The following is a 23,553-nucleotide window of genomic DNA, read 5'->3' as shown; positions in this document are numbered from 1 at the left end:
TGACATAAGAAATAATAATACTTCAAGCATACTAACAAAGTAATTATGTCTTCTCAAAATAACATGGCCAAAGAAAGTTATCCCTACAAAATTATATAGTTTGTCTATGCTCCATCTTCCCCACACAAAGTATTTAAATCATGCACAACCCCGATGACAAGCCAAGCAATTGTTTCATACTCTAACTTTTTCAAAACTTTTTCAATCTTCACGCAATACATGAGCGTGATCCATGGATATAGCACTATGGGAATAGAATGGTGGTTGTGGAGAAGACAAAAAGAGAAGATAGTCTCACATCAACTAGGCGTATCAATGGGCTATGGAGATGCCCATCAATAGATATCAATGTGAGTGAGTAGGGATTGCCATGCAACGGATGCACTAGAGCTATAAGTATATGAAAGCTCAAAAAGAAACTAAGTGGGTGTGCATCCAACTTGCTTGCTCATGAAGACCTAGGGCAATTTGAGGAAGCCCATCATTGGAATATACAAGCCAAGTTCTATAATGAAAGATTCCCACTAGTATATGAAAGTGATAACATGAGAGACTCTCTACTATGAAGATCATGGTGCTACTTTGAATCACAAGTGTGGTAAAAGGATAGTAACATTGTCCCTTCTCTCTTTTTCTCTCATTTTTTTATTTGGGCCTTTTCTCTATTTTTTATGGCCTTTCTCTTTTTTGGGGGGGGGCTTCTTTGGCCTCTTTTATTTTTTATTTTTTATTTTTCGTCCGGAGTCTCATCCCGACTTATGGGGGAATCATAGTCTCCATCATTCTTTCCTCACTCGGACAATGCTCTCATAATGATGATCATCACACTTTTATTTTTCTTACAACTCGACAATTACAACTCGATACTTAGAACAAGATATCACTCTATATGAATGCCTCCGGCGGTGTACCGGGATATGCAATGAGTCAAGAGTGACAAGTATGAAAATTATGAACGGTGGCTTTGCCACAAATACTATGTCAACTACATGATCATGCTAAGCAATATGATAATGATGGATGTGTCATGATGAACTAGATGATGGAAAGTTGCATGGCAATATATCTCGGAATGGCTATGGAAATGCCATAATAGGTAGGTATGGTGGCTGTTTTTAGGAAGGTATATGGTAGGTGTATGATACCGGCGAAAAGTGCGCGGTATTAGAGAGGCTAGCAAAGGTGGAAGGGTGAGAGTGCGTATGATCCATGGACTCAACATTAGTTATAAAGAACTCATATACTTATTGCAAAAATCTAGAAGTTATCAAAGCAAAGTACTACGTGCATGCTCCTAGGGGGATAGATTGGTAGGAAAAGACCATCGCTCGTCCCCGACCGCCACTCATAAGGAAGACAATCAATAAATAAATCATGCTCCAACTTCATCACATAACGGTTCACCATACGTGCATGTTACGGGAATCACAAACTTCAACACAAGTATTCTTTAAATTCACAACTACTCAACTAGCATGACTTTAATATTATCACCTCCATATCTCAAAACAATTATCATGCTTCAATCTTTTCTTAGTATTCAACACACTCAAAAGAAAGTTTGACAAATCTAGAATACCAATCATATTATTATTAAGCAAATTACCATGCTATTAAGAGACTCTCAAAATAATTTAAGTGAAGCATGAGAGATCAATAGTTTATTTAAAAAAAATCCACCACCGTGCTCTAAAAAATCTAAGTGAAGCACATAGAGCATAATTATAACGCTCAAAAGATATAAGTGAAGCACATAGAGCAAAACTATTTAGCTCAAAAGATATAAGTGAAGCACATAGAGTATTCTATCAAATTTTAATTCATGTATGGCTCTCTCAAAAGGTGTGTACAGCAAGGATGATTGTGGCATACTAGCAACCAAAGACACAAATAATACAAGACGCTCCAAGCAAAACACATATCATGTTGGTGAATAAAAATATAGTTGCAAGTAAAGTTACCGATGGAAGTGGACGAAAAGAGGGGATGCCTTCCGGGGAATCCCCAAGCTTTGACATTTTGGTGTCCTTGGATAATCTTGGGGGTGCCATGGGTATCCCCAAGCTTAGGCTCTTGCCACTCCTTGTTCCATAATCCATCAAATTCTTACCCAAAACTTGAAAACTTCACAACACAAAACTCAAAATAGAAAACTCGTGAGCTCCGTTAGCGAAAGAAAACAAAAGACCACTTCAAGGTACTGTAATGAACTCATTATTTATTTATATTGGTGTTAAACCTACTGTATTCCAACTTCTCTATGGATTATAAACTATTTTACTATCCATAGATTCATCAAAATAAGCAAACAACACACGAAAAACAGAATCTGTCAAAAACAGAACAGTCTGTAGTAATCTGTATCTAGCGCAAGATCTGGAACCCCAAAAATTCTAAAATAAATTGCTAGACGTGAAGAATTTATCTATTAATCATCTTCAAAAATAATTAACTAAATATCACTCTTCAAATAAAAATGGCAGCAGTTCTCATGAGCGCTAAAGTTTCTGTTTTTTACAGCAAGTTCAACAAGACTTTCCCCAAGTCTTCCCAACGGTTTTACTTGGCACAAACACTAATTAAACACAAAAAACACAACCAAAATAGAGGCTATATAATTTATTTATTACTAAACAGGAGAAAATATCAAGGAATAAAAATAAAATTGGGTTGCCTCCCAACAAGTGCTATCGTTTAACGCCCCTAGCTAGGCATAACGAGCAAGAATAGATCTAGGTATTGCCATCTTTGGTAGGCTATCCAAAAGTGGATCTCATGATAGTTTCATATGGTAATTTTATTTTCTCCATTGGAAAGTCTTCCATGCCCTTTTTTAATGGAAATTGAAATCTAATATTCCCTTCCTTCATATCAATAATCGCACCAACCGTTCTAAGGAAAGGTCTACCAAGAATAATAGGGCAAGAAGGATTGCAATCTATATCAAGAACAATGAAATATACGGGCACATAATTTCTATTTGCAACAATAAGAACATCATTAATTCTTCCCATAGGTTTCTTAATAGTGGAATCCGCAAGATGCAAGTTTAGAGAGCAATCATCAAAATTACGGAAATCTAGTAAATCACACAAAGTCTTGGGAATAGTAGAGACACTAGCACCCAAATCACACAAAGCATAAAACTCATGATCTTTAATTTTAATTTTAATAGTTGGTTCCCACTCATCATAGAGTTTTCTAGGAATAGAAACTTTTAACTCAAGTTTTTCTTCATAAGATTGCATCAAGGCATCAATAATATGTTCGGTGAAGGCTTTATTTCGACTATAAGCATGTGGAGAATTTAGCACGGATTGCAACAAGGAAATACAATAAACTAAAGAGCAACTTTCATAATTAAATTCCTTGAAATCCAATATAGTGGGTTTACAACATCTAGATTTTTATTTCTTTCAATCCCACTTTCATCAATTTCATCATTAAGATCTAAATACTCCGAATTTTTAGAACGCCTTCTAGGTAAAGGAAGATCATATTTAGTTTCATCAAGATTCATATTGCAAAATAAAGATTTAATTGGAGACACATCAATAACTTTTAGATCTTCATCATTATTTTCATAGGAATTGGAAGAACACGCTTTAATAAAGGCATCTTTGGAAGCACGCATCCTAGCGGTTCTTTCTTTACACTCATCAATTGAAATTCTCATGGCTTTAAGAGACTCATTGATATCATGCTTAGGTGGAATAGATCTAAGTTTCAAAGCATCAACATCAAGAGCAATTCTATCAACGTTCCTAGCCAAAACATCAATCTTAAGCAATTTTTCTTCAATCATAGCATTAAAATTCTTTTGCGAAGAAATAAATTCTTTAATATTAGATTCAAAATCAGAGGGCATATTAATATAATTTCCATAAGAGTTATTGTAGGAATTCCCATAATTATTAGAAGGATTACTAGGATGTGGCCTAGGATTAAAATTCCCTCTATAAGCGTTGTTACCAAAATTATTTCTATCAACAAAATTCACATCCATAGATTCATTGTTATTCTCAATCAAAGTAGACAAAGGCATATCATTAGGATCAGAAGAAACACTCTTAGTAGCAAATAATTTCATAAGTTCATCCATCTTTCCACTCAACACATTAATTTCTTCTATCGCATGCGCTTTTTCATTAGATGATCTTTCAGTGTGCCATTGAGAATAATTAACCATAATATTATCTAGGAGTTTAGTAGCATCTCCTAAAGTGATTTCCATAAAAGTGCCTCCCGCGGCCGAATCTAATAGATTTCTAGAAGCAAAATTCAATCCGGCATAAAAATTCTGTATAATCATCCACAAATTCAAACCATGAGTAGGGCAATTACGTATCATTAATTTCATTCTCTCCCAAGCTTGTGCAACATGTTCATGATCAAGTTGTTTAAAGTTCATAATATCGTTTCTAAGAGAGATGATCTTAGCGGGAGGAAAATACATAGAGAAAAAAGCATCTTTGCACTTGTTCCATGAATCAATACTATTCTTAGGCAAAGACGAAAACCAAGCTTTAGCACGATCTCTAAGCGAAAAAGGAAATAGCTTCAATTTAACGACGTCGTTATTGACATCTTTTTTCTTTTGCATATCACATAAATCAACGAAGCTATTCAGATGAGTAGCGGCATCTTCACTAGGAAGGCCGGCGAATTGATCTTTCATAACAAGATTCAACAAAGCAGTATTAATTTCACAAGATTCAGCATCGGTAAGAGGAGCAATTGGAGTGCTAAGGAAATCATTATTATTGGTATTGGTGAAGTCACACTATTTAGTAGTATCTTGAGCCATCGCGACAAACAAGCAAACAAACTAGCACACGAGCAAACAAGAGCAAACGGGCAAAAAGAGGCAAATAGAGAGGGAGGATAGAGAGAGAGAGGGTGAATAAAACGGCAAGGGTGAATTGGGGGGAGAGGAAAACGAGAGGCAAATGGCAAATAATGTAATGCGAGAGATAGGGATTATGATGGGCACTTGGTATGTTGACTTTTGCGTAGATTCCTCGGCAACGGCGCCAAAAATGGCTCGTTGTCGGGAGTCAAATCTTGACTTGCACGAACCTCCCCGGCAACGGCGCCAGAAATCCTTCCTGCTACGTCTTGAGCTTGCGTTGGTTTTCCCCGAAGAGGAAGGGATGATGCAGCAGAGTAGCGTAAGTATTTCCCTCAGTTTTTGAGAACCAAGGTATCAATCCAGTAGGAGGCCACGCTCAAGTCCCTCGTACCTGCACAAAATGATAGCTACTCGCAACCAACGCGATTAGGGGTTGTCAAGCCCTTCACGGTCACTTACGAGAGTGAGATCTGATAGATAGAATATTTTTGGTATTTTTGATATAAAGATGCAAAGTAAAAAGTAAAGGCAAAGTAAATAACAAAACAATATTAAAGTGATGGAGATTGATATGATGAGAATAGACCCGGGGGCCATAGGTTTCACTAGTGGCTTCTCTCAAGAGCATAAGTATTCTACGGTGGGTGAACAAATTACTGTTGAGCAATTGATAGAATTGAGCATAATTATGAGAATATAGGCATGACCATGTATATAGGCATCACGTCCGTGACAAGTAGACCAAAACGATTCTGCATCTACTACTATTACTCCACTCATCGACCGCTATCCAGCATGCATCTAGAGTATTAAGTTAAAAATAGAGTAACGCCTTAAGCAAGATGACATGATGTAGAGAGATAAATTCATGCAATATGAAATAAACGCCATCTTGTTATCCTTGATGGCAACGATGCAATACGTGCCTTGCTGCCCTTTCTGTCACTGGGAAAGGACACCGCAAGATCGAACCCAAAGCTAAGCACTTCTCCCATGGCAAGAACTACCAATCTAGTTGGCCAAACCAAACGGATAATTCGAAGAGACTTGCAAAGATAACCAATCATGCATAAAAGAATTTAGAGAAGATTCAAATATTATTCATAAATAGACTTGATCATAAACCCACAATTCATCGGTCTCAACAAACACACCGCAAAAAGAAGATTACATCGAATAGATCTCCACGAGAGAGGGGGAGAACTTTGTATTGAGATTCAAAGAGAGAGAAGAAGCCATCTAGCTACTAACTATGGACCCGAAGGTCTGAGGTAAACTACTCACACTTCATCGGAGGGGCTATGGTGATGTAGAAGCCCTCCGTGATGACGGCCCTCTTCCGGCGGAGCTCCGGAACAGGCCCCAAGATGGGATCTCGTGGATACAGAAATTTGCGGCGGTGGAATTAGGTTTTTGGCTCCTGTTCTGATCATTTGGGGGTACGTGTGTATATATAGGAGGAAGAAGTACGTCGGAGGAGCAACGAGGGGCCCACGAGGCAGGGGGGCGCACCCTAGGGGGGCTCGCCCCCCACCCTCGTGACCGCCTCTTTTGTTCCTTGGAGCAAGGTCCAAGTCTCCTGGATCACATTCGGTGAGAAAATCACGTTCCCGAAGATTTTATTCCGTTTGGACTTCGTTTGATATTCCGTTTCTTCGAAACACTGAAATAGGCAAAAAAACAGTAATTCTGGGCTGGGCCTCCGGTTAATAGGTTAGTCCCAAAAATAATATAAAAGTAGAAAATAAATCCCAATATAGTCCAAAATAGTAGATAATATAGCATGGAGCAATCAAAATTTATAGATACGTTGGAGACGTATCAAGCTATTGCCCTTGCCAAGGAGCCCAGGTTTCACAGGAAAACCAGGCATATCAAGCGTCGCTTCAACTCCATTCGTGAAAATGTTCAAAATGGAGACATAGATATTTGTAAAGTGCATACGGACCTGAATGTCGCAGATCCGTTGACTAAACCTCTTCCTCGAGCAAAACATCATCAACACCAAAACTCTATGGGTGTTCGATTCATCACAATGTAACTAGATTATTGACTCTAGTGCAAGTGGGAGACTGTTGGAAATATGCCCTAGAGGCAATAATAAAATGGTTATTATTATATTTCCTTGTTCATGATAATTGTCTATTGTTCATGCTATAATTGTGTTATCCAGAAATCATAAAACATGTGTGAATACATAGACCACAACATGTCCCTAGTGAGCCTCTAGTTGAGTAGCTCGTTAATTGATAGATGGTTACGGTTTCCTGACCATGGACATTGGATGTCATTGATAACGGGATCACATCATTAGGAGAATGATGTGATGGACAAGACCCAATCCTAAGCATAGCGCAAGATCGTGTAGTTCGTCTGCTAAATCTTTTCTAATGTCAAGTATCTTTTCCTTAGACCTTGAGATTGTGCAACTCCTGGATACTGTAGGAATACTTTGAGTGTGCGAAACGTCACAACGTAACTGGGTGACTATAAAGGTGCACTACGGGTATCTCTGAAAGTGTCTGTTGGGTTGGCACGAATCGAGACTGGGATTTCTCACTCCGTATGACGGAGAGGTATCTCTGGGACCACTCGGTAAGACATCATCGTAATGAGCTCAATGCGACTAAGGGTTGGTCACGGGATGATGTGTTACGAAATGAGTAAAGTGACTTGCCGATAACAAGATTGAACGAGGTATTGGGATACCGACGATCGAATCTCGGGCAAGTAACGTACCGATTGACAAAGGGAATTGTATACGGGATTGCTCGAATCCTCGACATCGTGGTTCATCCGATGAGATCATCGTGGAACATGTGGGATCCAACATGGGTATCCAGATCCCGCTGTTGGTTATTGGCCGGAGAGTTGTCTCGGGCATGTCTGCATGGTTCCCGAACCCGTAGGGTCTACACACTTAAGGTTCGATGATGCTAGGGTTATTAGGAAGACTTGTATGTGATTACCGAATGTTGTTCGGAGTCCCGGATGAGATCCCGGACGTCATGAGGAGTTCCAAAATGGTCCGGAGGTGAAGATTTATATGTGGGAAGTTGTCATACGGTCACCGGAAAAGTTCGGGGGCATATCGGTATTGTACCGGGGCCACCGGAGGGGTTCCGGGGGTCCACCGGGAGGGGCCACCTCTCTCGGAGGGCCTCATGGGCCATAGAGGAAAGGGAACCAGCCCTTGGAGGGTTGGGCGCATCCCCCCTTTGGGCCCATGCGCCTAGGGTTGGGGGGAAACCCTAGAGGGGGCGCCCCCCTTGCTTGGGGGGCAAGCCCCTCCCCTTGGCCGCCCCCCCTCTAGATCTCATCTAGAGGGGGGCGGCCCCCTTCCCCTATAAATAGAGGGGCAAGGGGAGGGCTGCACACCACATCAAAGGCGCAACCCCTCCCCTCCCCAGCCCCTCTCCTCCTCCGTTAAGAGCTTGGCGAAGCCCTGTCGGAGTACTGCTGCTCCACCACCACCACGCCGTTGTGCTGCTGTTGGAGCTCTCTTCCTCAACCTCTCCCTCCTCCTTGCCGGATCAAGGTGCGGGAGACGTCTCCGCTCCGTACGTGTGTTGAACGCGGAGGTGCCGTCCGTTCGGCGCTAGGATCATCGGTGATTTGGATCACGACGAGTACGACTCCATCAACCCCGTTATGTTGAACGTTTCCGCTCGCAATCTACAAGGGTATGTAGATGCACTCCTCTCCCTCTCATTGCTAGATGACTCCATAGATTGATCTTGGTGATGCATAGAAAATTTTAAATTTCTGCTACGATCCCCAACAATAGGTTGCTACTGTCTACCCAGGGATAGAGTTAATGCTTCTGAAAGACTGTGTCTCGGTCATCCGTTTCTCAAACACTTTGTAGTGCGAGGAATCCAACGGAGGAGATCGAGTCTTGTGTGGAAAAGTGCGCAAACCTCTGTAGAGTGTACAAACTAATCATGATTAGTCGTGTCCCCGGTTATGGACATCTTGAGTATCTGGTTCTTGAATCATCATGTTGATCTCAACACTTTACTTAAATAAATTGGTCGGGTTGATGATTATTCTAATTGGGTTTGAGTTGGAGGAACCTTCTCAATGTTTTCAACAAACTTTGTAGTTAAATAAAATATATTCCTTTGCTGTAGGGAAAAATTGGCTTTATGCAAAAGTAAACTTAGAGCTTTCTACCAGCCAAATATGCATATAGTGATAGCTTTTATTCATCATTATCCTATGGTGTGAATTTGCTAGTACATTCAATGTACTAACCTACATGGCTGCAACGTCTCATGTTGCAGGAATCTTACGACGAGTAAGTGATACGTTAGGGTTATGATTTCTACACTCATCTTTGCCGTTGGTGTTGATGGGAATCCACAACCTTGTTATTACTTCCGCTATATGGATTGAGGTAATAGTATTTAAATTATGCATACTTGTGATTTACCTCTATTATAAATCCTCGAGTACTGTGTGTGTCAGCATACTGATCCAGGGATGGCACTTAAGCACTTGACCGTCTGAGGTCGGGTCGCTACAAGATGGTATCAAAGCACATGTTGACTGTAGGACATGACCCCTAGAAACTGGCAAGCTCATAGGAAAGATTTTTCTCTACAACCTTATTTTCAAAAGGATATTTTACCTCTCTTTTCTTCTAAGCTTTATCAAATATCCCTTTTAGTTAGACTATACCCCTTTCCCCTTTTGACCACACGAAGATTCGACTGATGAGACCACTTCAAGAAGGACAAGATATCGGACAACAAAGACCACTTCGAAATGAAGAGGATTTTACGGAGCATTATAATAATGGAAACTACAACGGTTGAAGACTCCGAAGACTAGGAGAATTTGAAGGCTCTGTAGAATTTCCAGATTTGTATGACCTAGGAAGATTACCCTTATGGAACTTGGCAGACTATTGAAGCTGTCAATACCCAAGATCAAGGTGTGTCAGAGGAAGACCGGAACATAGAGCATTAGAACTCAAAGATTTTTTCAAGAAAACCCTAAGGCAGGAGATATCAACTATGGAATGATACTAGATGGATCTACTTATATAGGAGCAAGGGGTGGCAGCCAAGGAGGTGGAAGGACGTCCCAAGGCAGCCTAAAACTAACCCTAGGTCGTACAAGGCTCTTGGGCCCAAGTGGAGGTGGTGCAACACCTTTGGACTTGTTGTTTGACTCAGATTCTGCTACAATGTCAGATTGTTTCGTTCATATCTCAATGCTCCAGACGAATTTGAAGGTGGATCCAATTGGGTTGGAAAGAGCACGAAATCTAGTTTCCAACAAAAAAAGAATCACCCAATTCAGAGTCCGTATGAAAAAGTTGTTGGCGTTTTGAGTCAGGTATGTCTGTGCAGTCCGAATCTGAATTCAGAACGTGAGAGACTTGGACTCTATCTTCTCTTGGGCCAAAAGTGACATGAGAGAACTTTTTGAACAGCAAGTAAACATCTCTTTCTCCCTTATCTTCATATGTGGATTGTACAAATGTCCCATACACCTGCAATTAGACAAAACACAAAAGTGTGTGAAGTATTTTTGTTCTGGATAACATAAATAGATTATTGAATAGTTTGCACTAGAAATCACCTGACAAATATGCATGTAGCAATATTTTTGGTCGTATCCAAGGTAGTCATGTCCTCATCACAAAAGAGACAATGTGTACATGTTGTATATGTATATGTCATCCATTTTTACTTCCCTTGGTTTTTTCTAGACATGACACATGTATACATGAGTAATTTTCATAGTTCATAAAATATAAAGCCAAAATATTATCACAAGAACTAGAAGGCATGAAATGTTAAAACTCAGTTTGCACATATAAGTGAAGCTCTTATTCATATCAGAAGATTGGCGAGGTTCATCATTAAACCATCCCAACATTGGTGAATAGACCTTACTTGCATTAAATTTACATGCTACAACATGCTTAAATAAGCAAACATGCAATATGTCATTTGACACATAATCATCACCAAGATTAGAGGTCATATCAAAATGATTAACCATTGGCACAAATTTTTTTAAATGTATTTGATCCATATCTGATTTATTCCCTGATTCACATGGTTCTTTTGCATCAACAGTTAATTCAATGGGTGCACTCGACATTGTTGATATTGCATTTGTTTGATCACATGGAAAAGTCAAATCATCAACATAGTCCTCTAAAATAGGTGGTGTGATCAAAGTAGTGGGTAGGTCATCACAAGGTGCACTGAAATTGACAAGGTATTCATCATACTCATGTGGAGGTGGAAGATCAGTACCTTTGTCATTACCTTTTATGATCAACTCAGATGATGTAGGCACTCTCGATGATGATATGTCACATGGTGGAGGTGATGTAGTCCTCACAACAATGGATGTGGTTGTCATAGTATGCCTAGTAGTTGAAGGAACAATCGTATCAACTCTTGGAATGTTGAAGGAACAATCGTATCAACTCTTGGAATGTTGAAGGAACAATAGTATCAACTCTTGAAATGTGCACCGTGCGCTTGTTCTCCTCGTGGGAAACACGTTGTTTTATTTCCTGTTCAGCTTCGCAAGCAAGACGAAAAATGGTCCATAGGATAACACTCTTCATGAATTAGTATCTCTTGAATATTATGGTTTAATCCTCCCCAAAATCTATCCATAAAATCATCTTCACTTTCTTCTAAAGAGGAATGCAACAAGGTAGTTTGTAAATCATCATAATATTTCGTTACGGTGTCACTACCTTGTTTTAAATGTTGCAACTTTTTAATCATGTCATGAGTATAATAAGCGGGAACGAATGTATGTCGCATGGCAAGTTTCAAATCATCCCAAGTAGTAGGTATATAATCAAGGTGTAACCGACAATATTCACTCCACCAAAGCAAAGCATAACCAGTGAAAGAACCAACCGCAACCTTAACTTTTTTATGTTCATCAAAATTATGGGAAGAAAATATATTATTTATGTTGAACTCCCATTCAATATATAAAGCAGGTCTAAAACGACCATTAAATGGTGGTATAGAAACATTAACCTGATCATGTGCATTTGGATGTTTGTGCACCTCTCGTGACGGTTGTGGTATTTGCAAAGGTGGTGGCATGTCTCCGCTAATCGACAAAGCCCATGAATTGACTCTGGATCCTATCCTGATTAGTAGAAACAAAATCAAAAAATAATGTTCTTATGAACTACTTGGAAGTGGTGGTAAAAACGCTCACAGTATAGCAAATCTCAATATCTTACAAGTTCTTACCATGTTGCAGGTGGTGACCGGCAACCAGCCGTGTCAAATAACTCTGAAGATTGAGTAAAGCAATTCCCAGGGGAACATATGTATACATGAAGTAGAAATATGTGGAGCTTGGAAGGCTTAAATATATGGTAACAAAAGATTAGCACTAATCAATTCAGAGATGCAATGTTGAATAAACGCTCAACGACGGTACTGTGCTGGTTCTAGGCTAGACCGGACTAGAGACGCGAGCCTAGAACACTAATGAGGTCACCGCATGACACAACTAGCATCAATAAATGACACGAAATAGCTCTGGATAGCAAGATATAAGTGAAGATCACAATAGCGGTAAAGATAATGATGTGAAACAACTGCCAAGCAGGATGTACCAACAACTTTCTCTCCAACTTTCCTCTGGAAAAGTTTGTGCCAATTTTTGATAATTTTTATCAAGAATGGCACTTGACTCAAGCTTTTAAACAAAAAAAGAATCACTCAATTCCGAGTTGATATAAGGAGTAAAAAATTCTAAAACTGGCCTGAAAAACTGGAATAAGTTGTGTTCGCGAACTTCACAGGGCAAAAAGACATATTTACAAGCCGGTTTTGAGGTGTCAAATATTGAACTAGGTTCTGCAACTATTTAGGTGCAGCTCGTCACTAGCTTTAATTTGAGTACTCGTAGAGCCAAAACGGACTTCATATGCGGAAGATATGACTGTTTTACTGAACAATGCACAAAACAGATTCCAATCCGAATTCAGCTACGAGATTGATTGTTGATAGATCCGAATTTTCCTTTTCCCTTTTTTCTCTCATTTTTTCCTTACACTTTTTTCTTTTTCATTCTCTCCTTTTTTTTCTCTGACTTTTTTAACTTGTTTTCTCTTTTTTTCTTTCTCCCTCTTTCAAAACAAACTAGATAAGATGCAGATTGGATCAAGCGAAGATGAACGACCTCAACTATGATGAAGACAATGAATGGTGGGTAGCACAAGGTGGATATTGATGAATGGGATGGTGGACAGCTGAAGGAATAACGATGCAGCGGCGGCTTGACTAATATGAACAGAACTCGAAACTCTAAATGAACGAGACACTAAGACCAGCAACTCGACACGACGATGCAACTGCTAATTTAATAATGCAAACAATGAAAAGAAAATTGCAAAGGCTTATAATGGCTTGGACAAAGTATGACCAGATCTAACTTTTTTGTGGCTTTTTCTTGGATAATAGGTAAGAAAATCAATCAAATTCAGGGAAAATTGGAGATTCTCACCGAGCAACCTGAAAACGGATACCAGTTGATAGAGGCCGGGTGTCCCTATCTTTCAATGAGATGATAACTATCGATTTGATGGAGTAGAATTTGACGATCCGATTAAAACGTGCACGACGTTGCACATTAGCAACTGCTAAACCAATCTCCCGAGGTTACTGACGATGTTGGAAGCACAATCAGCCTGACCACGAAATTCTATTCCTGCACGCAATCGAAGAACAAGCAAGAATATGATAATGCAATCTGAATATTGCGAATATAGATGAAGTATTGATAAAGGTGGGGATCCGGAAACGGTCTTAGTCTGGTCGTTGGACACAAACGAAGTACACGAAATTACAATTGCTAACTTTTAACTAAACAAATCCCAAAGAAAAAGCTACTAGATGGATCTACTTATATATGAGCAAGGGGTGACGGCCAAGGAGGTGGGAGGACGTCGCAAGGCAGCCTAAAACTAACCCTAGGTCATATAAGGCTGATGGGCCCAAGTGGAGGTCATGCAACACCTTTGGACTTGTAGTTTGACTCGAATTCCGCTGCAACGTCATATTGTTTCGTCGATAACTCAAAGATCCGAACGAATTTGAAGGTGAATCCAATTAGGTTGGAAAGAGCACGAAATCTACTTTCCAACAAAAAAAGAATCACCCAATTCAGAGTCCTTATGAAAGAGTTCTTAGCGTTTTGAGTCAGGTATGTCAGTGTAATCCGAATCTAAATTCAGAACGTGAGAGACTTGGACTCTATCTTCTCTTGGCCCAAAAGTGACGTGAGATGACTTTTTGAACAACACATATACTTCTATTTTTCCCTTATCTTCATATGTGGATTGTACAAAAGTCCCATAGACCTGCAATTAGACATGGCACAAAATTTTGTGAAGTATTTTTCATCCTGGATGACATAAATAAATTATTGCATAATTTGCATTAGAAATCACCTCACAAATATACATGTATGCAATATTTTTGGTCTTTTCCAAGGTAGTCATGCCCTCATCAGCCAGTGGCCGCACATGGAAGCTACTAGTCACTAAGTCTGTCTGATCTTTTTGAACATGGGCGACATTCCACTTTGGGTGCACTCTCATGGGGCATGGCCTTAGAAAAGGTGCAAGACCCCATGCTGCATTTCCTCAGCACCAAACAATACCACTTCCGCCCAGAGGTGAATTATATCCCTAATTAGAGCCCCCATCTACAAAGCATAGCAAAGCTACAACTACCACGATATGCAATAAGGCCATACTAACTACATCTCAATATCAATAGCATACTACCATAATATTCCTACACATGCATAATGTGGTATTGTAATATAGGACTACATGCATATAAAAGTAATAGGATAAAGGATGATCAAGGTGTAACTTGCCTAGTTTATTTGGTGAAGAACGTCGCACTCACTATCCTGATAATTCTACTCGTCACGCTCCAAGCAATCTATCTTAAACAAAAGAATCCAAATAAATAACCATGCCATACAGAAGAATCAAAAGAACGATAAAACAAATATGGCAAGGTTAAACAAAACAATAGATATAGGTTTTAATATATAATATAGGTCTCGATGTGCTATAAGGTGACATGTGAAATCAACTCCAAGGAGTCAATTGACATCGAAAAATTGCTATTTAGGATTATATTTTACATAATATGGAATAGGCTCGAAATTGTATGGAAGACAACAAACATGTTGTTGAGCAGAAAGCATATGACATAGGTGTTCATTTGCAAAAAGAATGGATTGAATAGGAGCACTACTACTCAAGTTATAACGAATTGGAGTTTGAATTAAATTTAAGTTCAAACAGGTCAAAAGTATTTGAAATTTGAGTTTACAGGATATGAGCAGCAAGTATTTGGTATAGATGTTCATAGGAAAAATGAATCAATTGAAGAGGTGTCACGGCTCATAGGATATGATCAAATGAAAGTATGAGTTCAAATTTGAATTGCTCAAATTTAAATAGTTCTACTGATCAACACGATTACACAGGAAAAAGAATCACTCAATTTGACTAAACAGATCAGGAGATATAGCTAAACAAAAAAAGATAGGTGAAAATCTGTCCAAAATATTATTTTTGATATGCGACTACTGTAACATATCGCCACGTGTCATCACGTGATTGGCCAAAGTGACTCTGCACGCGCGGTCACCAGAAACAGAGGAAGACGGTGGTGGCTTCGGGTGTATTCTCCCGTGATGCAGAGATGACGCGCGGGTGAGGCATGGTACGGAAGTGGCTCTGATGTAGACGACGACGGCGATCTCTTCGTAGGGCGGCGGTGGCAATGCACACGAATTCCGGCGGAGTTCTGGAGCTTCAGTTCTTGATGCGTGTGCTCGATCTGGTGCTCTGCTCAAGGGGAAAGTGATCAGGGTCACGCGGAGCAGAGGGAGGGAAAGGAAGGAGCAGTAGGGGATCGTCGGGGACCTCTGTAGGCGACGGCATCGACGGGCGAAGCTTGATGGCGAAGCGGAGACTGGCGAGATCGAGGAGCTCGAAATCGAGGCTGGTCGCGAGCACTCAGTTCTGGAATCGGTCGACGGGATCAAGAGGAGTCGATATGTGCCCACGGATTCGATGGAGGGGGTTAGGGATCGGGGCGAATCGAGCGTGGTTCGACCCTGCAGTGGCGGCGCTGACGTGTAGGAGGAGGAGACCGAGCGGAGATGGAAGACAACCAGGTTTTTTTTAGACATTCTCGCCACGCTTTATTCAAACTGTCCCAATATTTACAGAAATAAAATTCAAGTCTCCGGGTTGGCCTAACCAAACATGGCGACCAAACCCTAAAGAAAGTGCATGCCTAGCGAGATTGTGAGCCTGGAAATTCGAGCTCCTATACTCGTGAACAATGTTACAAGAAGTAAAAGAACGAGAGCGATCTATGATTTCATGTATGATTGCAGCATGTCCGGCCAATGATCCCTGCTTGATATTATCCACCACCTTTTTGCAATCAGAAGCCACTTGTATTTTCTGAACATACAGATCCTCCGCAAGTGAAAGTGACTCACGTACTGCCAAAGCTTCAAGTGTAACAGGGTTATGTATATGTTTGAAAGTGATTGCCGATGCACCCAAAAATACTCCATTGTTGTCTCTGCAGACCACAGCAACGGCTCCCATATTATCATTTAGTACTGCAGCGTCAACATTCATCTTCACATGATCTTGTGGTGGTGGTAACCACTGTGATGGTCTGCTCAAAGTGCTCTTGATTGTCTGGTTCGATATCGCTAGAATTTGAATGTCCCTCAAGAAAGAATTGATGAAGTGATTGATTTGCAACGGACTGTCGTGCCCTCCATATCGCCCAGTGTCACCACCATGCGCGTGAACTCCTCATGAGGCAGAACTTCATGCATCGTGAACACCCAATTTTTTACATTTAGACTCAAATTATCACACATTGTAGTTCCACTAACTGTGTATCTGAGCTAGTGGAAGACAACCAGGTGGGGCCCGCTTGTCAGCTGAATAGAGAGAAAGGAAAAACAAAAAAATACAGAGACGGAGTGGGTTGTGGCCTGCTGGGCGCTGTGGTGCTGCTTGGCTTCGGCCTGCTGGGCCCTCTGCTACTGCCCGCTGCGCTGCGCGCGCTGTGCGGCAGATAGCCGCTGGGTAGCTGGGTAGGTTTAGTGTAGAATAGGTTTAGGATTTCTTATATTTATTTTACGAGAAAGCTAAGTACCTGCCGACTGGTGGTTAGCGACAGGCACGCACGCTTCCGTCATCCTCGATTGTTGGCTCATATTTTTTCAAAAAAGTAGCAGCAATAGGAATCGAACCCCGCACCTACAGACTCGCTACAGACTTTGACTATACCCAGTGACCATCTCAGTCAGCTACATGTTTATGTTTGGAGGTGGGCTAATTTTGTAGATATTTGATTACTGCGAGTAGGCCATTGCTATAGTGCAGCCCTCCATCTATAGTGTAGATCTGGCGAACATAATTTATCATTTTTTCCCTTCTCCAGATCCTTTTGTTCGTCAGATCCGATTTTCTTGCTCTCCTCCCGATCCATTTTTTCCCTCTCCAGATTTTTTTTCGTTCGAGATTTTTTTCACGCAAAAATTGGTGTGAACAAGAGAGGATTCGATCCTTGCACCACTAGTGAGCCAACTCAACTAGCCTACCACCTGACCTACGATCCCTTTCTTGAACAAAAGAAAGTAAATGGGCTATTTAACATGTCTCCTCTACTACGTATGCATAAAAACGAGTTAATTTAGTGTTTGATTTTTTCCGCGCTTAGGTACCCTGTTCCTACTAACTTTACCGACAGGGGGGGGATGGTGATGAGATATCCTCCGTTAACTTTTGTGTAAATAACATGGTAACTCAAAATTCATAGACCTAATAACTTATGTACCCCGGTCCTAAAAACTTTGTCGGCGAGGGTGGGGGTGGGGGAGTTGTTGAAACATACCACGGTAACTTCTGTACAAATAACATGATAACTCAAACATGGCGAACCTGATAACTTATGTACCCCGGTCTTGATAACTTGGTCGGCGAGGGTGGGGGTCGGGCAAGTCGCTGAAACATGCCATGGTCACTTCTGTGCAAATAACATGATAACTCAAACATGGCGGACCTGATAACTTATGTACCCTGGTCTTGATAACTTGGTCGGCGAGGATGGGGTGGGGCAAGTCGCTGAAACATGCCACGGTAACTTCTGTGCAAATAATATGATAACTCATACATGGTAGACCTGATAACTTTGTCGGAGGGGTCGGGGTGGGGGTGTCATTGAAACGCACGACGGTAACTTCTATGCAAATAACATGATAACTCACACATCATAAACATGATAAATTATGTACCAGTCCTGGTAACTTTGTCGGAGGGGCCGCAGTGGGGGAGTCGTTGAAACAAACATACCACGATAACTTATATGCAAATAATATGATAACTCACACACCAGACATTAAATTATGTACCCGGTCCTGGTAACTCTGTCGGTGAGGTTGGGGTTGGGGGGGAGTCATTGAAACATACCATGGTAACTTCTATGCAAATAACATGATAAGTCACACATCGTAGAAATGATAAATTATGTACCCAATCCTGATAACTTTATCGGCGGGGATAGGATGGGAGGAGTTGTTGAATCATACCATGATAAGTCTTATGAAAATAACATGATAACTCACACATCGCAGACTTGATAATTTATGTACCCGACCCTGGTAAATGTGGCGACTGTGGCGAGGGGGGCGGGGGGCAACCCCGGTAATATATATGTAAATAGCTTGTTAATAGACACATACTAAGATGATAACTCACATACAAACGCCATTATAATTTTTGACCCGATTTTTTTTGTTGAAAAATAGACACCCGGTAATTTCTATGTAAAAAGCATGATAATGTATACATCACAGATTTGATAACTAATATCTTACATTTTAAACACCAATGGTATCTTTCATCCAAGGGAAAAAAGTTTTTTAAACATTTTCATCGGTAATTTATGTGTTAAATTACCATACTTCCTCATGCCTTAACCTTCTCGTACTGTAGTTATCGTCCTTATCATGGTATAGTTATCATGTTGCTCATACCATAGTTATCACGCTGGTCATGCCAAAGTTACCAAGCCAAACTTTATTTTTTCTTCTGATATGGCAGAAATAAGAAAGGTACAAATAAGATTTTTTATCTACAATAGACAACAACAAAAGGTGGCTTAGTTGGTTATTAGGCTCAATAGATATTGCATAGACCTAGGTTCGAATCCTCTTTCAAGCACTTTTATTTTATTTTCATATTATGCGGTGAAAAGACAGAAAAAACCGCTAGCGATTTATCACGGTTTTTGAGAAAAGGAAAAAAATCAGTGGAAAGCGAGCGTGGGAAGATAGCGATCACGTAGGAACTAGTCGTGTGGATCTGTCGCTAACGACCAGTCGACTGGTCGTTAGCACAGTCCTTTATTTTATTTACAGAAATGACTATGGCTTCAAAAATGAACCAAATCATTTTATAAATAATACTCCTACTAGAAAATTTGCAAAAGTATATAAACTAATATAGAGAATACCGATCATTATTCCAGTCCAAAATTACTTACAAAAAATACATATGATATTTTCGTAAACTTTATTTTGACACTTATAAAATGTCCCATTAAATATTTTCGAACTCCGGAGAAAAATGCAAATAACATTTAAATCATTTTCCAACTCTTTTGTATTGAAGGAGTCATATTACCTTCTCTCAAAAAAATTTGTTGGATTTGTTTTAAATGTTGAAACCAAGATAAGAGAATATTAAATTATTCACCAACATCATTCTTTGAGGAAGTCATGTCATCCTCTCTCATATTTTAATTGGAAACATTCTGAATATTCTCAAACCCAAAATAAGATCCAAATGAACAATTGGGAAAATCATTTTATTCCCTCTATTTTATTATTCATTATCCATTCAAATATTCCAAAAGTTTTAAATCATAGACAAATTTAACTAACAACAGGAAATACAAGCAAGATTTTAATTAAACGTATTTAAATTATTAACATTCCAAAATTCAAACTTTTTGGGATGTTACAAATCTACCACCCTTAAAATGAATCTCATCCTCGAGATTTGAAGAGGCTAGAAAGAAAAGGCTAGGGCGAGGGTCTCCTTGAATATCCATTGTTCATCCGAGAGTGTGGAGCACTACCACCCTTAGAATAAGAGTCACCGTTCTTCAAGAATGTTGCTCCTTTGGTGACGTCCTCGAATTATAAGTCATACACTCCTTTGTGATATTGATTGGACCCTTTGCAAAAAGTGTTCTTCCATATCATGGGTCTTCATGGTGAAAGGTATTGCGCTATACTAAACAAATATCAATACTCTCATGGTAGTCATCAAGAAAATTTCTATGGGATTCCTACATAAAGGGGTCTTAGCTTATTTTCACCGTATAACCTACTATTGGCAACAGTTGCCTTGTACAAGGGTCGAACGTGCTACCATTCTAAGCTCTAGGCTTAACATTGTCGTCTCTCAATTATAGGCAAGTCACTCTAGATTTACCATCCCACATAGCAATAGCGAATAATAAGAGTATGGTCGCATGGTGATCAATCCATTCCACGCCAAATCATTACCTTGTATATGGTTTAGAAAATCTCGCATTCTAACACTCAGACATCCTCAAAAGCATTGCGGAAATTTCTCTTGTTTACGCATTGGGTTCAGATAATTCCATTGGTTCTACATGCCAAACAAATCAACTATCGTTCCCTTGAACTCCCAGGGTTGCGTCAACTACCATAAAACGTCTACTGATGAACTGTAGCTTCCTTCATGGTTCTTCCTTCAACAAGATTGTGCTTGCTTCTTAGCGTATCCTGGCGCATGTGGTTTAGCTTGAACTCATCCCTAGGTTGCATCCATATTCACTCCATTCTCGGGATTTGTAAGCAATGTAGTAACTCCTTTGGTGCGGGTCTTGGGTTTAGAAGAGATAGATTGGAGTAAGAGATAGATATACCCATACAGGCATCACACTAGTTTTGAAAAAAAAAGTTTTGACGTGCACTGTCAGTAAATAGACACAATGACAGCTCACGAAACGCGTCTAACGATATACGTATACATAAATTTTGTATCTTCAAGGTCTTCAATGTTTGTAGCTTTTGTCTTGCATCAACGAAGAAATCTTCATCACACCAAGTCTTGTCATATCTTGCACTTCTTGAATCTTGAAGCATAATAAATAGGTAGGGGTCTATAACAACGCAACCTTATTCTACTCGCAAAATAAATCGCAAAGCACATCACACAACATCAATCAATAAAAGCACAAAAGTCACACCACACAAGCAAATCCTACAGGTAAGGTCATATCCACAAGAGATATAATCTCATCATACTACGCGTGAATCATTTATTGAACTTAAATCAGTAGTGGTGGTCTGAATCTAAGCTTCGTCCTTCCAACCTGAACTAATCTTGAAGATCATCTAGTAATTGAAAAGTTAGTCATTCTTGAATCACGCAAAAATACTTCTTTCTTGAATTACTTCACTCCTCTTTGTAGCATTGATTCCCAAATATTACATCTTCAATGGCAGGGGCAAATGGGGTTACTATAGGGTGGCCATTTACATTAAAACTAGAGAAGAAGCTTTAGAAGATGAATAATAGATGAGCACTACGAGTAGAGATAGTAAGAAATCAGGAAGTTGATGTAGGGTAGAAACCATATAGGCCGATCTTTCATGAAAGGAGCGGCTCCTGCGAAGAACACGAAGAACACTTAGTCGGACGTCCGGTCATTCCAGGGGCTCCGGACGTCCGTAAAGGGTCGGTCGTCCGGTGGGTCGGGGTCAACGCGAGATGCGAGTTTCGGGACGCGATTTTGGGCAGAATTTGGGGATTTGGGGGTTAAAATTGACGAGATTTCGTGGGTGAAAGATGGGAAAACTTGGGGAGATGCTAGATCCACTTGAAACCAAGAAAATCTATGAATCAAATCCAATAAAACTTCGTCAAACCAAAAAATCACAAAAATGGGGCTATTTTTGGTGGGGATTTTCGAAATTGGGGAAGAACACAACAAAATTAGGCTAGAAAACACAACGTGGAGGCTCCGAAATCGTGATCAACGTGGCTCTGATACCAAGATGATGTAGGGTAGAAACCCTATAGGCCGATCTTTCACGAAAGGAGCGGATCCCGCGATGAACATGAAGAACATGAGGAGGGAAACGAGGGAAAAATCATGAGGGGAACACAAGAGAACACTCAAACCAACAAGAATGATCACACATGCACTAGATCCATGAACACAAAGGAAGATACAAGATACAAAGTCAACAACAGACGATACAAGAGGTAACCGGTCTTCTCTGTGAGGAGGTCTTGAAGTTCTTCTCCGGAAGGAGGTCTTGAATCCAAAGGGATCTTCTCCGTAGAGGCCGCGGTCTCTCTTGTGGAGTAGATCCGATGTGGATGAGCAATGCTCTATCTCTAAATATGAGCTAAACCAATGATAACCCTAGAAAGGATGAGGGGAAGGTCTATTTATAGTCTAAGCCACAAAGGGGTAAGTGGGAGAGAGATACAAGGCCAAAGGCCCGGCTGCGCACAGGCAAGGTCGGACGTCCGGTCGCTCGCGGGGGTCCGGTCGTCCGGAGGGCGTCGGACGTCTGTCGTTTTGCATCGGGATGGGCGGCACCGGATTTCTGCTGAGCGTTGGATGTCTGGCACCGGGGACTTGTCGGACGTCCGGTCTTTGTCGGTGTCCGACGGCTGTAGAGGGTCGGACGTCGGACGGCTTCCGGTCGTCCGGTCGCTGTAGACTTTGCAGCTCCTTCTTCTTCCGTCTTCTCTTCCATGCTTCCCTCGCGGATGGTGTAGGTGTTCCTTGGCGCTTCCACTCCTCCTCGTCATCCGTGAAATTCCGACAATACCTATGCATGCACACGAGAGGGGTGTCAAGTAGTATACCATCCTCAAAGGGGTCAAGTGAACACGTGTAAAGGAGAAGATTCACCTTTAGGTGTGAGAAGTAGATGTCGCACGTGTCACTTGCCAAATGGACTCTTGACATGGTGATGCCCGTAGGATGCTCCGCATCAGAAGTGATAATATAATTTTGTTCCTATGGCTTTTCCTAGTCCATTCTAAGGGTTACGACCTATAGTTAACATGGGCTCTGATACCATCTGTAATGACCCAAACCTGATAAGATTTGATGTCTTTGTGCTCACTGTGCTAGTCCCTAGATCAATAGCTAGCACACACAGTACAAGATGTAATATCAAGAATAAACCACATGTCATAATATTACATCATGGATCCAGAATTTAATATAATACATACCTGCATAGGCCAAGGCTAGCTCATAACAAAAATACAGCGGAGAAGCAAACAAAATCTTCATGGAATCCATCAACACCATAGGCAAATGTCGAGTATAGACATCGTAACCCTACAACGTACCCTCACTCGTCGTATAAAATCTACAACATGATAAATTACAGCCATAAGGGTCAGTACGTTGAATGTACTGGCAAGTCACACATGGATTTATATAACAGACCTACATTTATGTGCAAGGTATATTAAAGAGGATAGCGTAGTGGTTGTTCTGCAGAAAAGCTATTTTTTCCCTGATAACTACATAATAGTGAATTTTTAATTTTGTCTTGCTACA

General features: G+C 40.4%; 1 long non-coding RNA gene across 1 annotated transcript; it reads right to left on the bottom strand.

Annotated features, from left to right (window-relative positions):
• Positions 1 to 15,326: 15,326 nt before the first annotated feature.
• LOC125555856 lies at positions 15,327 to 16,071 on the bottom strand. The gene is made up of 2 exons (XR_007304914.1): positions 15,813 to 16,071; positions 15,327 to 15,734 (listed from the first exon to the last, which is right to left on the bottom strand). It is a non-coding gene; the product is annotated as an uncharacterized LOC125555856 (long non-coding RNA).
• Between the last annotated feature and the right edge of the window lie 7,482 nt (positions 16,072 to 23,553).

Source organism: Triticum urartu, chromosome 5, assembly GCF_003073215.2.
Source record: "Triticum urartu cultivar G1812 chromosome 5, Tu2.1, whole genome shotgun sequence".
In the NCBI taxonomy this organism is placed as follows: Eukaryota; Viridiplantae; Streptophyta; class Magnoliopsida; order Poales; family Poaceae; genus Triticum; species Triticum urartu.
This window is presented reverse-complemented; position numbering and strand designations above follow the sequence as displayed.